This window comes from Chelonoidis abingdonii, chromosome 2 (genome assembly GCF_003597395.2).
Source record: "Chelonoidis abingdonii isolate Lonesome George chromosome 2, CheloAbing_2.0, whole genome shotgun sequence".
NCBI classification, from domain to species: Eukaryota; Metazoa; Chordata; order Testudines; family Testudinidae; genus Chelonoidis; species Chelonoidis abingdonii.
Genome location: NC_133770.1, coordinates 221,434,977 through 221,444,481, shown reverse-complemented (window position 1 = coordinate 221,444,481; position 9,505 = coordinate 221,434,977). Strand labels below are relative to the sequence as shown.

The window sequence follows — 9,505 nt, the reverse complement described above, 5'->3', positions numbered from 1 at the left end:
GAGCTGCCACGGTGGGGAGGGGAAGGGCGCAAGGTAGAAGTTTTGCCTAGGGCGTGAAACATCCTTGCACCAGCCCTGGGAGGCCAAAGATGACAACTACTGCTATTATATCACCTTTCGTTCTGTTGTGACTCTACTTGATTGTCCAATTGTTTGTTTTCTTTCAGTTCTGCTACACTTGAAATTTCCTTGTGCCTTAGCTTTTTCCCAAGTTTCTGCTGTGTTGCTGTCTTCTGGGACAATGTTGTTACTTTCTCAGCCCAATCCAATTTTCACCTCCATATTTTATCCTCTAGAGGCTGTCAAATGGAATTTAATCTGTAAACGTTGCTGGAATCAGTCAAATTTATTGTTCATCTTCTGCAGAATAGTTATTATGCCCTGCCTGTTCATTCTGCTTGAAGCTGAGTATTCTAATGTGTTTATGACAAAGAAAGCCTTCCAGACTTCAATTTCTGTAATCTTTTCCTAAAAGGTTTCTGAGGAGATTTGGGGTTAATTCTGCTCTCTGTCACACTAGTATAACAGAGAAGAATTTGAGCCTTGGAATTTTTTAGTTGGTACATTGAGGTTGACAGAGGGGTTTTTTGTTTGTTTGTTTCTTTGATTTTCTTTGTCAGTTGTCTCCAACACCCTTTCAATTCCCTGAACAGTTTGGAGAAATAGGGATTCCTAAATAAGGGCCAGATTGTGGTCAGTCGCTGGATGAATACATGTGTGGTTGGAAGTGTGGGAGTTAGTGCAAGGAGAGGGTCTACCAGAATTTGTGCTAGAAAGTATAATCCCCTGTGGGAATCTAGCTGGCTGGGACAGGGAGAGACATGTTGAGACCTCTGGTTTATACGCTTTGCATCAGACATAAAGCTGTCTGGGCATAGATTGTGAAAGATGCTTCACCCTCTCCATATTAGAACTGCTTCATGGCCCAGTGCAGGAGGAATGCTAGAAGCAAGTTGATTCATTGTAGTCACCACTTTTACAAGACTATGATAAATTTTGTACAAAATATGCCTTGTGCGGTATTATTTGAAAAGTCATAATATGCTGAATATCATTATCCTGTTAAAATATGTGTAGTGACACTGTATGTGAGGTTAAAGATTCTATTGTATGATTGTTACTGAAATATGCGTAATTCTGGGTAACACCCACAAATGAGTTTTTCAGAGACATAGACAGACTGGTCCTAGCCAGGTATTAAAGAGCTATTGCTGGTTTCAGCAGCCATTCTTCAGTATTAGGAAGGTGTAAACAAGAAATTTACATATAATCACAAAGACAGTTCACCCCTCATGTCCACCAGCAATTATTTAGTGCCTGCTCCCCATCTGAGGATAATCCTCAAAAAAAGGGAGAGTGGCATAAGAGAGAGTGACAGTGGCCTCCATTTCATCTCTCCTCCTTCTGTCTCTCTACTCCTATCAAGAATACGTTTCTTCCTGTCTCTCTGTTCATATCAACGTCTCTCAAAGAACTGATGCTTTGTTCTGGCACCTTTAAGCGATACTTTTTTTTGTCATTAAATGTTCAAGGTTCTTCTACTCATTTTTTAACAAATAATAAAGGCAGTCAAAACCTTACTTTCTTTAGTGGCATAGAAATCATTAACATGGCATTGTTTTATGTGGACCCTTGCAGCATCACTAGAACTCAATCCTTAATATCATAGAATCATAGAATTGTAGGACTAGAAGGGACCTCAAGAGGTCATCTAGTCCAGTCCCCTGCACTCCTAGAATTCCTGATAGGTGTTTGTCTAATCCAGGGGTCAGTAACCTTTCAGATGTAGTGTGCTGAGTCTTCATTTATTCACTCTACATTTTAACGTTTTTAGAAGGTCTCTTTCTATAAGTCTATAATATATAACTAAACTATTGTTGTATGTAAAATAAATAAGTTTTTTAAAATGTTTAAGAAGCTTCATTTAAAATTAAATTAAAATGCAGAGCCCCCTCTATCCCCCCCCGGACTGGTGGCCAGGACCAGGGCAGTGTGAGTGCCACTGAAAATCAGCTCACGTGCCGCCTTTGGCACATATGCCATAGGTTGCCTACCCCTGGTATAACCTGTTCTTAAAAATCTCCAAGGATAGAAATTCCACAATGCCCTTGGCCAATTTATTCCAGTGCTTAACTACCCTGACAGTTAGAAAGTTTTTCCTAATGTCCAATCTAAACTGTCCTTGCTGTAATTTAAGCCCGTTGCTACTTGCCGTAACTCCATTGCTTCTTGTTCTAGGCAAAAAATAAATTGTAAATAGCTTGGGACCATTAGTCAGGGCTTTGGCGTGGATTTCAATGGCATCTGTTTGCAGAACAGCCACAAAGCAAATGGTCCATTATGGAAGCCGGGAATGTGTGTTCTAAAAAAAAAAATAGCTAAAATCCATTATATATAAAACACTATTGGATAATTAAAGTTATCTTTATGTGATAATTATACCATGTTCACAACTTTGATAAAAAACCTAATTAGAAACCAGAGAGAAGGTAAATTTTTCTAAGCCCTGGTCTACACTACGCCTTTTGGTCAAATTTAGCAGCATTAGATCGATTTAACCCTGCACCCATCCACACAACAAAACCTGTTTTGTCGACTTAAAGAGCAGTTAAAATCAATTTCTGTACTCCTCCTCTAATGAGGGGATTAGCTCTGAAACTGACCTTGCTGGGTCGAATTTGGGGTAGTGTGGTCGCAATTTGACAGTATTGGGAGCTATCCCAGAGTGCTCCATTGTGACCGCTCTGGACAGCGCTCTCAACTCAGATGCACTGGCCAGGTAGACAGGAAAAGGCCTGCGAATTTTTGAATCTTATTTCCTGTTTGGCCAGTGTGGCGATCTGCAGGTGAGTGCAGATCTCATCCGCAGAGGTGACCATGATGGAGTCCCAGAATCACAAAAGAGCTCCAGCATGGACCAAACGGGAGGTACAGGATCTGATCGCTGTATGGGGAGAGGAATCCGTGCTATCAAAACTCCATTCCAGTAAATGAAATGCCAAAAGATTTGAAAAAATCTCAAAGGTCATGAAGGACAGAGGCTATAACAGGGACCCGCAGTAGTGCCGCATGAAACTTAAGGAGCTGAGGCAAGCCTACCAAAAAACCAGAGATGCAAAAAACCAGAACCCCAGATGTGCCACTTCTATGAAGAGCTGGATGCCATTCTAGAGGATGCCCCTAAAACTACCCCACCCCTGTGCTTTGACTCCGTCAATGGAGTAGGACGCAACAGGGGTATGGGTTTTGGGGATGAGAAAGATGAGGAGGAGGACGCTGAAGATAGCTCACAGCTAGGAAGTGGAGAAACCATTTTCCCCGACAACCAGAATCTTTTTCTCACCCTGGACCTGAAGCCAGTAACCCCAAACCCACTCAGGGTGGACTCCTGGACACTAAAGACAGAGAAGGACCCTCTGGTGAGTGCACCTTTATAAATATTAGACATGGTTTAAAAGCAAGCGTGTTTAAAGATTAATTTGCCCTAGTACAGCTATTGGAAAAGTCTGTTCACGTGTCTGGGGATGGAGCTGAAATCCTCAAGGGACATCTCCATAAAGCTCTCCTGGATGTAATCCCAAAGCCTTTGCAAAAGGTTTCTGGGGAGGACAGCCTTATTCCGTCCTCCATGGTAGGACACTTTACCACACCAGGCCAGTAGCACATAGTCTGGAATCATTGCATAACAAAGCATGGCGGCATATGGTCCTGGTGTTTGCTGGCATTCAAACAGCATCCATTCTTTATCTCTCTGTTTTATCCTAGGGAGAGTGATATCATTCCTGGTCACCTGGTTGAAACGGGAATTTTATTAAGGGGACATTCAGAGGTGCCCATTCCTGCTGGGCTGTTTGCCTGTGGCTGAACAGAAATGTTCCCTGCTGTTAGCCATGCGATGGGGGAGAGGTGAAGCGATCATCCCAGAGAATTGGGTGTGGATGTATGTGGGGGGCTTTAGTTGGGTTTGTGCTGCACGTTAATATGAAAACCGCAGTCCCTCCTCCTTTTAAATGGCCAACCCATTTTAAATGGCCAACCCATCAGCTGCTTGATATGGGAAATGAGGATGCTGCTGTTTGAAACCATTCCCACATGTTATGAAGTTTAAAGAAGCCAAAAGACTGTGTCTCACCATGACTGCCTGCAAGCCAAATTCTGTTGCCCAACCCTACATGAAAGATCTCTCACACGAAACCGGCATACCCTCAATAAGAAGCAAAATACGACCTTGTACTGAAAGCACATGTGCTATATAACGTTAACAGCAAGGTTTGCCGTGAAAAAGTCTACTCATTGTTCTTGAAATTGTGTCTTTTTAACGACCACTCTCTCTTTTTTCCCCTCCACCAGCTGCAAATGTTTCAACGCTCACACTGTCTTCTCCTTCTCAGAGGCTAGCGAAGATTAGAAAGCAAAAAAAATGCACTTGAGATGAAATGTTCTCTGAGCTCATGCAGTCCTCCCACACTGAAATTGCCCAGCAGAATGCATGGAGGAAGACAATGTCAGAGTCCAGGAAAGCACAATATGAACATGAGGACAGGTGGAGGGGTGAAGATAGTAAGTGGCAGGCTAAAGATGATAGATGGCATCAGCTTGTTGACAGAAGGCAGGAGGGAATGCTGAAGCTACTGAAGGAACAAACTGATATGCTCTGGCATATAGCTGAGGTTCAGGAAAGGCAGCTTGAGCACAGACCACTGCTACAGCCCCTGTGTAACCAACCGCCCTCCTCCCCAAGTTCCATAGCCTCCTCACCCAGATGCCCAAGAATGCGGTGGTGGGGCCTCCGGGCACCCAACCACTCCACCTCAGAGAATTGCCAAAGCAACGGAAATCTGGCATTCAATAAGTTTTAAAGTGCAGTGTGGCCTTGCCCTTCCCTCCTCCCCCACCCCACCTGGTGCTTCCCTCCCAGGCTATCTTGGCAGTTATCCCCCTATTTATCTGATGAATTAATAAAGAATGCATGAATGTGAAGCAACAATGACTTTATTGTCTCTGCAAGTGGTGATTGAAGGGGGGAGGTGAGGATGGTTAGTGTACAGTGAAATAGAGTGAACTAAGGGGGTGGGGGTGGGGAAGGAAAAACAAACAGGACTTTCAAATCGTAGCCTGGCCAGTCATGAAACTGGTTTTCAAAGCTTCTCTGATGCGCATCATGCCCTCCTGTTCTCTGCTAACCACCCTGGTGTCTGGCTGCACGTAATCAGTGGCCAGGCGATTTGCCTCAACCTCCCACCCTGCCATAAATGTCTCCCTCTTACTCTCACAGATATTGTGGAGCGCACAGCAAGCAGTAATAACAATGGGAATATTGGTTTCTCTGAGGTCTATCCGAGTCAGTAAACTGGATCAACATGCTTTTAAATGTCCAAGTGCACATTCTACCACCATTCTGCACTTGCTCAGCCTATAGTTGAACAGCTACTGATTACTGTCCAGGCTGCCTGTGTATGGCTTCATGAGTCATGGCATTAAGGGGTAGACTGGATATCCCCAAGGATAACTATAGGCATTTCAACATCCCCAATGGTTATTTTATGATCTGGGAAGAAAATCTTTTCCTGCAGCTTTTGAAACAGACCACAGTTCCTGAAGACGCGAGCGTCATGTACCTTTCCCGGCCATCCCAGGTTGATGTTGGTGAAACGTCCCCTGTGATCCACCAGTGTTTGCAGCACCATTGAAAAGTACCCCTTGCGGTTTACGTACTCTCTGGCTTGGTGTTCCAGTGTCAAGATATGGATGTGGATTGCATCTATTGCCCCACCACAGTTAGGGAATCCATTGCCGCAAATCTATCCACTAATACCTGCACACTTCCCAGAGTCACTACTCTTGATATCAGCAGCTCTTTGATAGCATTGGCTATTTGGATCACAGCAACCTCCACTGTAGATTTGCCCACTCCAAATTGATGCCTGATTGACTGGTAGCTGTCTGAAGTTGCAAACTTCCACAGGGCTATTGCCACTCACTTGTAAACTGTGAGGACTGCTCTCATCTTGGTATTCTGGCGGTTCAGGGCAGGGGAAAGCAAATCACAAAGTTCCATGAAAGTGCCCTTACACATGCAAAAGTTTTGCAGTCATTGGGAATCATCCCAGACCTGCAACACTATGTTGTTCCACCAGTCTATGCTTGTTTCCCAGATCCAGAATTGGCGTTCCATGGCATGAACCTTCCCCATTAACACCATGATGTTCACATTGCTGGGGCCCATACTCTGAAAGATGTCTGTGTCCATGTCCTCATCACTCTCATCACTGCACTGCCATCACTTCCTCACCTGCTTTTGCAGGTTCTGGTGCTGCATATACTACAGGAAAATGTTCACGGTGTTTACAGTGCTTATAATTGCGGTGGTGATCTGAGCAGTCTCCATGCTTGCTGTGCTATGGTGTCTGCACTGAAAAAAGCGTAAAATGATTGTCTCCTGTTGCAAGGGGTAACTGATGACATGGGTTACAGAGTTGTCACATGGAATGGCCCTCTCAAGGATTGAATTTACAATCCTCAGTTTAGCAGGCCAATGCTCAAACCAATGAGCTAGCCCTCCTCCACTATTCATGGAGGGAGGGAGGGAGAGCAAATGAATACAAAACAAATCTGGTCTCTATTGTTTTGATCCACTCCATCTCTCTTATACATCTTAGACTGGCAGCAGACGGTGCAGTATGACTGCTGGCCATCATCTCCTGGCTGCTCGCCAGAATACAGTGCAGTATGACTGCTGGCCATCGTCATCTCCCATTTATGTTCAGGCGCCCCCGACCGACCTCACCAAGGTCGGCTAAAAGAGCACCCAGGAGATAACGATGATGACTACCAGTCGTAATGCACCATTTGCTACCAAAAGGCAATGAGCTGCTGCTGTGTAGCAATGCAGTCCCACCTCTGCCAGCATCCAGGAGACATACAGGAACAGTGAGCTGAGTGAGCTCCATGCTTGCCATGGTATATTGACTGCATGGGTAACCCAGGAAAAAAGGCATTGGGAGCTCAACCCAGAATTCCAATGGGTGGCAGAGACTGCGGGAACTGTGAGATAGCTACCCACAGTGAAATGCTCTGGAAGTCAATGCTAGTCTTGGTACTGTGGACGAACTTCGCTGAGTTAATGGTTTTAATGGTCTTAAGTGGGGGCACACACAATTGACTGTATAAAATAGATTTCTAAAAAATCGACTATTATAAATTCAACATAATTTCATAGTGTAGACATACCTTAAGTTTCTCCCTACTTGTAGAATAAAGAATGCAAGAGGAAAACTGAGTGTGGGTAGGAACTTAAAACACAAACATACAAAGGCTTGCAAAGGCATGTCTAGTTGCATTGCTGAGTCTTCAGACAAGGTTGAGCAATTCCCCTGGTGTGGCCTCATGCAGATGAGTCATTGCATCGTAGCTCCCTTGCTGGACAATGGTTGTTGATGGGTTGATTGATACCCCACCTGGGTGTTGGTGACTTTCCTTCCTGTTGCCTCTGGGGAGCTAATATCTGGCCGAATCCCCAACTTACAGTATGTTTTAGTGACAACCATACAACATAGTTCTCATAACTTCATATGCATTAATGAGAGAAGTTAGTCAGCTGGTGGAACTACAGAAGGGTATAGAGATTAAGGATAAGACTCGGCTACTGAAAAAATACAAGGGCCTGACTCCATCTGAAGCCCTAGAGACTGCTAAACAAAGGCTCACAGCACTGGCTACCAGGCTAAGGAGATACACTAGAGAAGCAGAGGCCAAAAAAGTAAATGCCCTGTTCTCCCTGTTCTCCAAAGAACATCCAAGGTGTCTCCCAACTGCAGTGCAACAACACAATAACAGCAAGAGCCGCCAGCGAGCAGAAATCTGAAACAGTAATGGAAGAACATATGGAGAAAGAGAAGACTCATAACAGACAGTTCAAAGTGGCTGCAGGACCTGAGAACAAGCACAGCAATCTGACCAGAACAGAAACCAGTCACTATCACAGATAGAAGACATCCAGCAGCGGGTCAAGAAACATGAAGATCTGGACAGCACCTGACCAGACATGATCCACACCTACTGGCTAAAGAAACTAACAGTGGTGCATGAACGCCTAGCAGCACAGATGAACCAGCTGCTAGCAGCAGGCTCCACCCAAACTGGCTAACACAAGGAAGGACAGTGCTGATCATGAAAGACCCCTGCAAGGGGGGACAGAACCGTCCAACTACCGGCCAATAACCTGCCTCCCCACAACATGGAAAGTCCTATCAAGGCATCATAGCTGCCAAGCTACAGGACCATTGGGCCAGTACATGAGCACAGCTCAGAAGGGCAATTGGGAACAACACCAGAGGCTCAAAACACCAGTTGCTCATAGATAGAGCAGTCGCCCAAGACTCAAGGTCTAGACAGACCAATTCTGAGCACAGCCTGGATTGACTACAGGAAAGCCTACACTCAATGCCGCACACGTGGAATCTGTGAATGTCTGGCGCTATACAAAGTCAACAGACACTAAGGACCTTCCTCAAGAACTCAATGGGACTATGGAAGACAACACTGGAAGTCAACTCAAGGCAGCTTGCACAAGTGGCCATCAAGTGCGGCATATACCAAGGTGATGCACTGTCCCCGCTGCTGTTCTGCATAGGCTTAAACCCCTTTCAGCCAGATAATCACAAGGACTGGATACAAGTACAGGTTCAGGAGTGGAACTACCATCAGCCACCTCCTCTACATGGATGACATCAAGCTGTATGCTAAGAATGAACGAGACATCGACTCGCTAATCCACCTGACGCGGATCTACAGTGAGGATATCGGGATGTCATTCGGACTGGAGAAGTGTGGCCGGATGGTAGTGAAGAGAGGGAAGGTAGTCAAGACTGATGGGGTGGAACTACCAGTGGGCCACATAGCAGACATACAGACCAGCTACAAGTACCTTGGCATCCCACAGTCACATGGAAACCACGATGAGGAGCAAGGAAGACAGCAACATCCAAGTATCACCAAAGGATAAGACAGGTCCTGAAGAGCCAGCTCAGTGGGAAGAACAAGATCCACGCCATCAACAGATATGCCCTGCCGGTCATCAGTACCCTGCCGTATAGTGAGCTGGCCAAGGAGGACATGGAGGCTGCCGATGTGAAACCCGGAAGCTCCTCACAATGCACGGAGGTTTCCACCCAAGTCCAACACCCAGAGACTGTATACCAGCCGGAAAGAAGGCGGGCGGGCTTGGTGAGCGTCAAAGCCACTGTCCTGGACGGAAATCCAGGAGTACATCAGGTAAGATGGCCCCAAAGATGAGCTGCTGAGAGAATGCCTGAGCAGCAGCAGACATGGGAGGAAGACCAAGCAGAAGAAGTGCCATGGCAAGACAAGACCCTGCATGGATGTACTATCGACAGATAGCTGAGGTGGCTGACATTGGAAATCCTACCAGTGGCTGGAAAGGGCTGGACTAAAAGACAGCACTGAGGCACTGATCATAGCAGCACAGAACAGGCACTGAGCACCA

General features: G+C 45.6%; 2 pseudogenes; both read left to right on the top strand.

Annotated features, from left to right (window-relative positions):
* Window positions 1-2,877: 2,877 nt before the first annotated feature.
* LOC142046270 (myb/SANT-like DNA-binding domain-containing protein 7) lies at window positions 2,878-3,437 on the top strand (annotated as a pseudogene).
* A 696-nt stretch (window positions 3,438-4,133) lies between these two features.
* Window positions 4,134-4,859, top strand: LOC142046269 (uncharacterized; annotated as a pseudogene).
* Window positions 4,860-9,505: the final 4,646 nt, after the last annotated feature.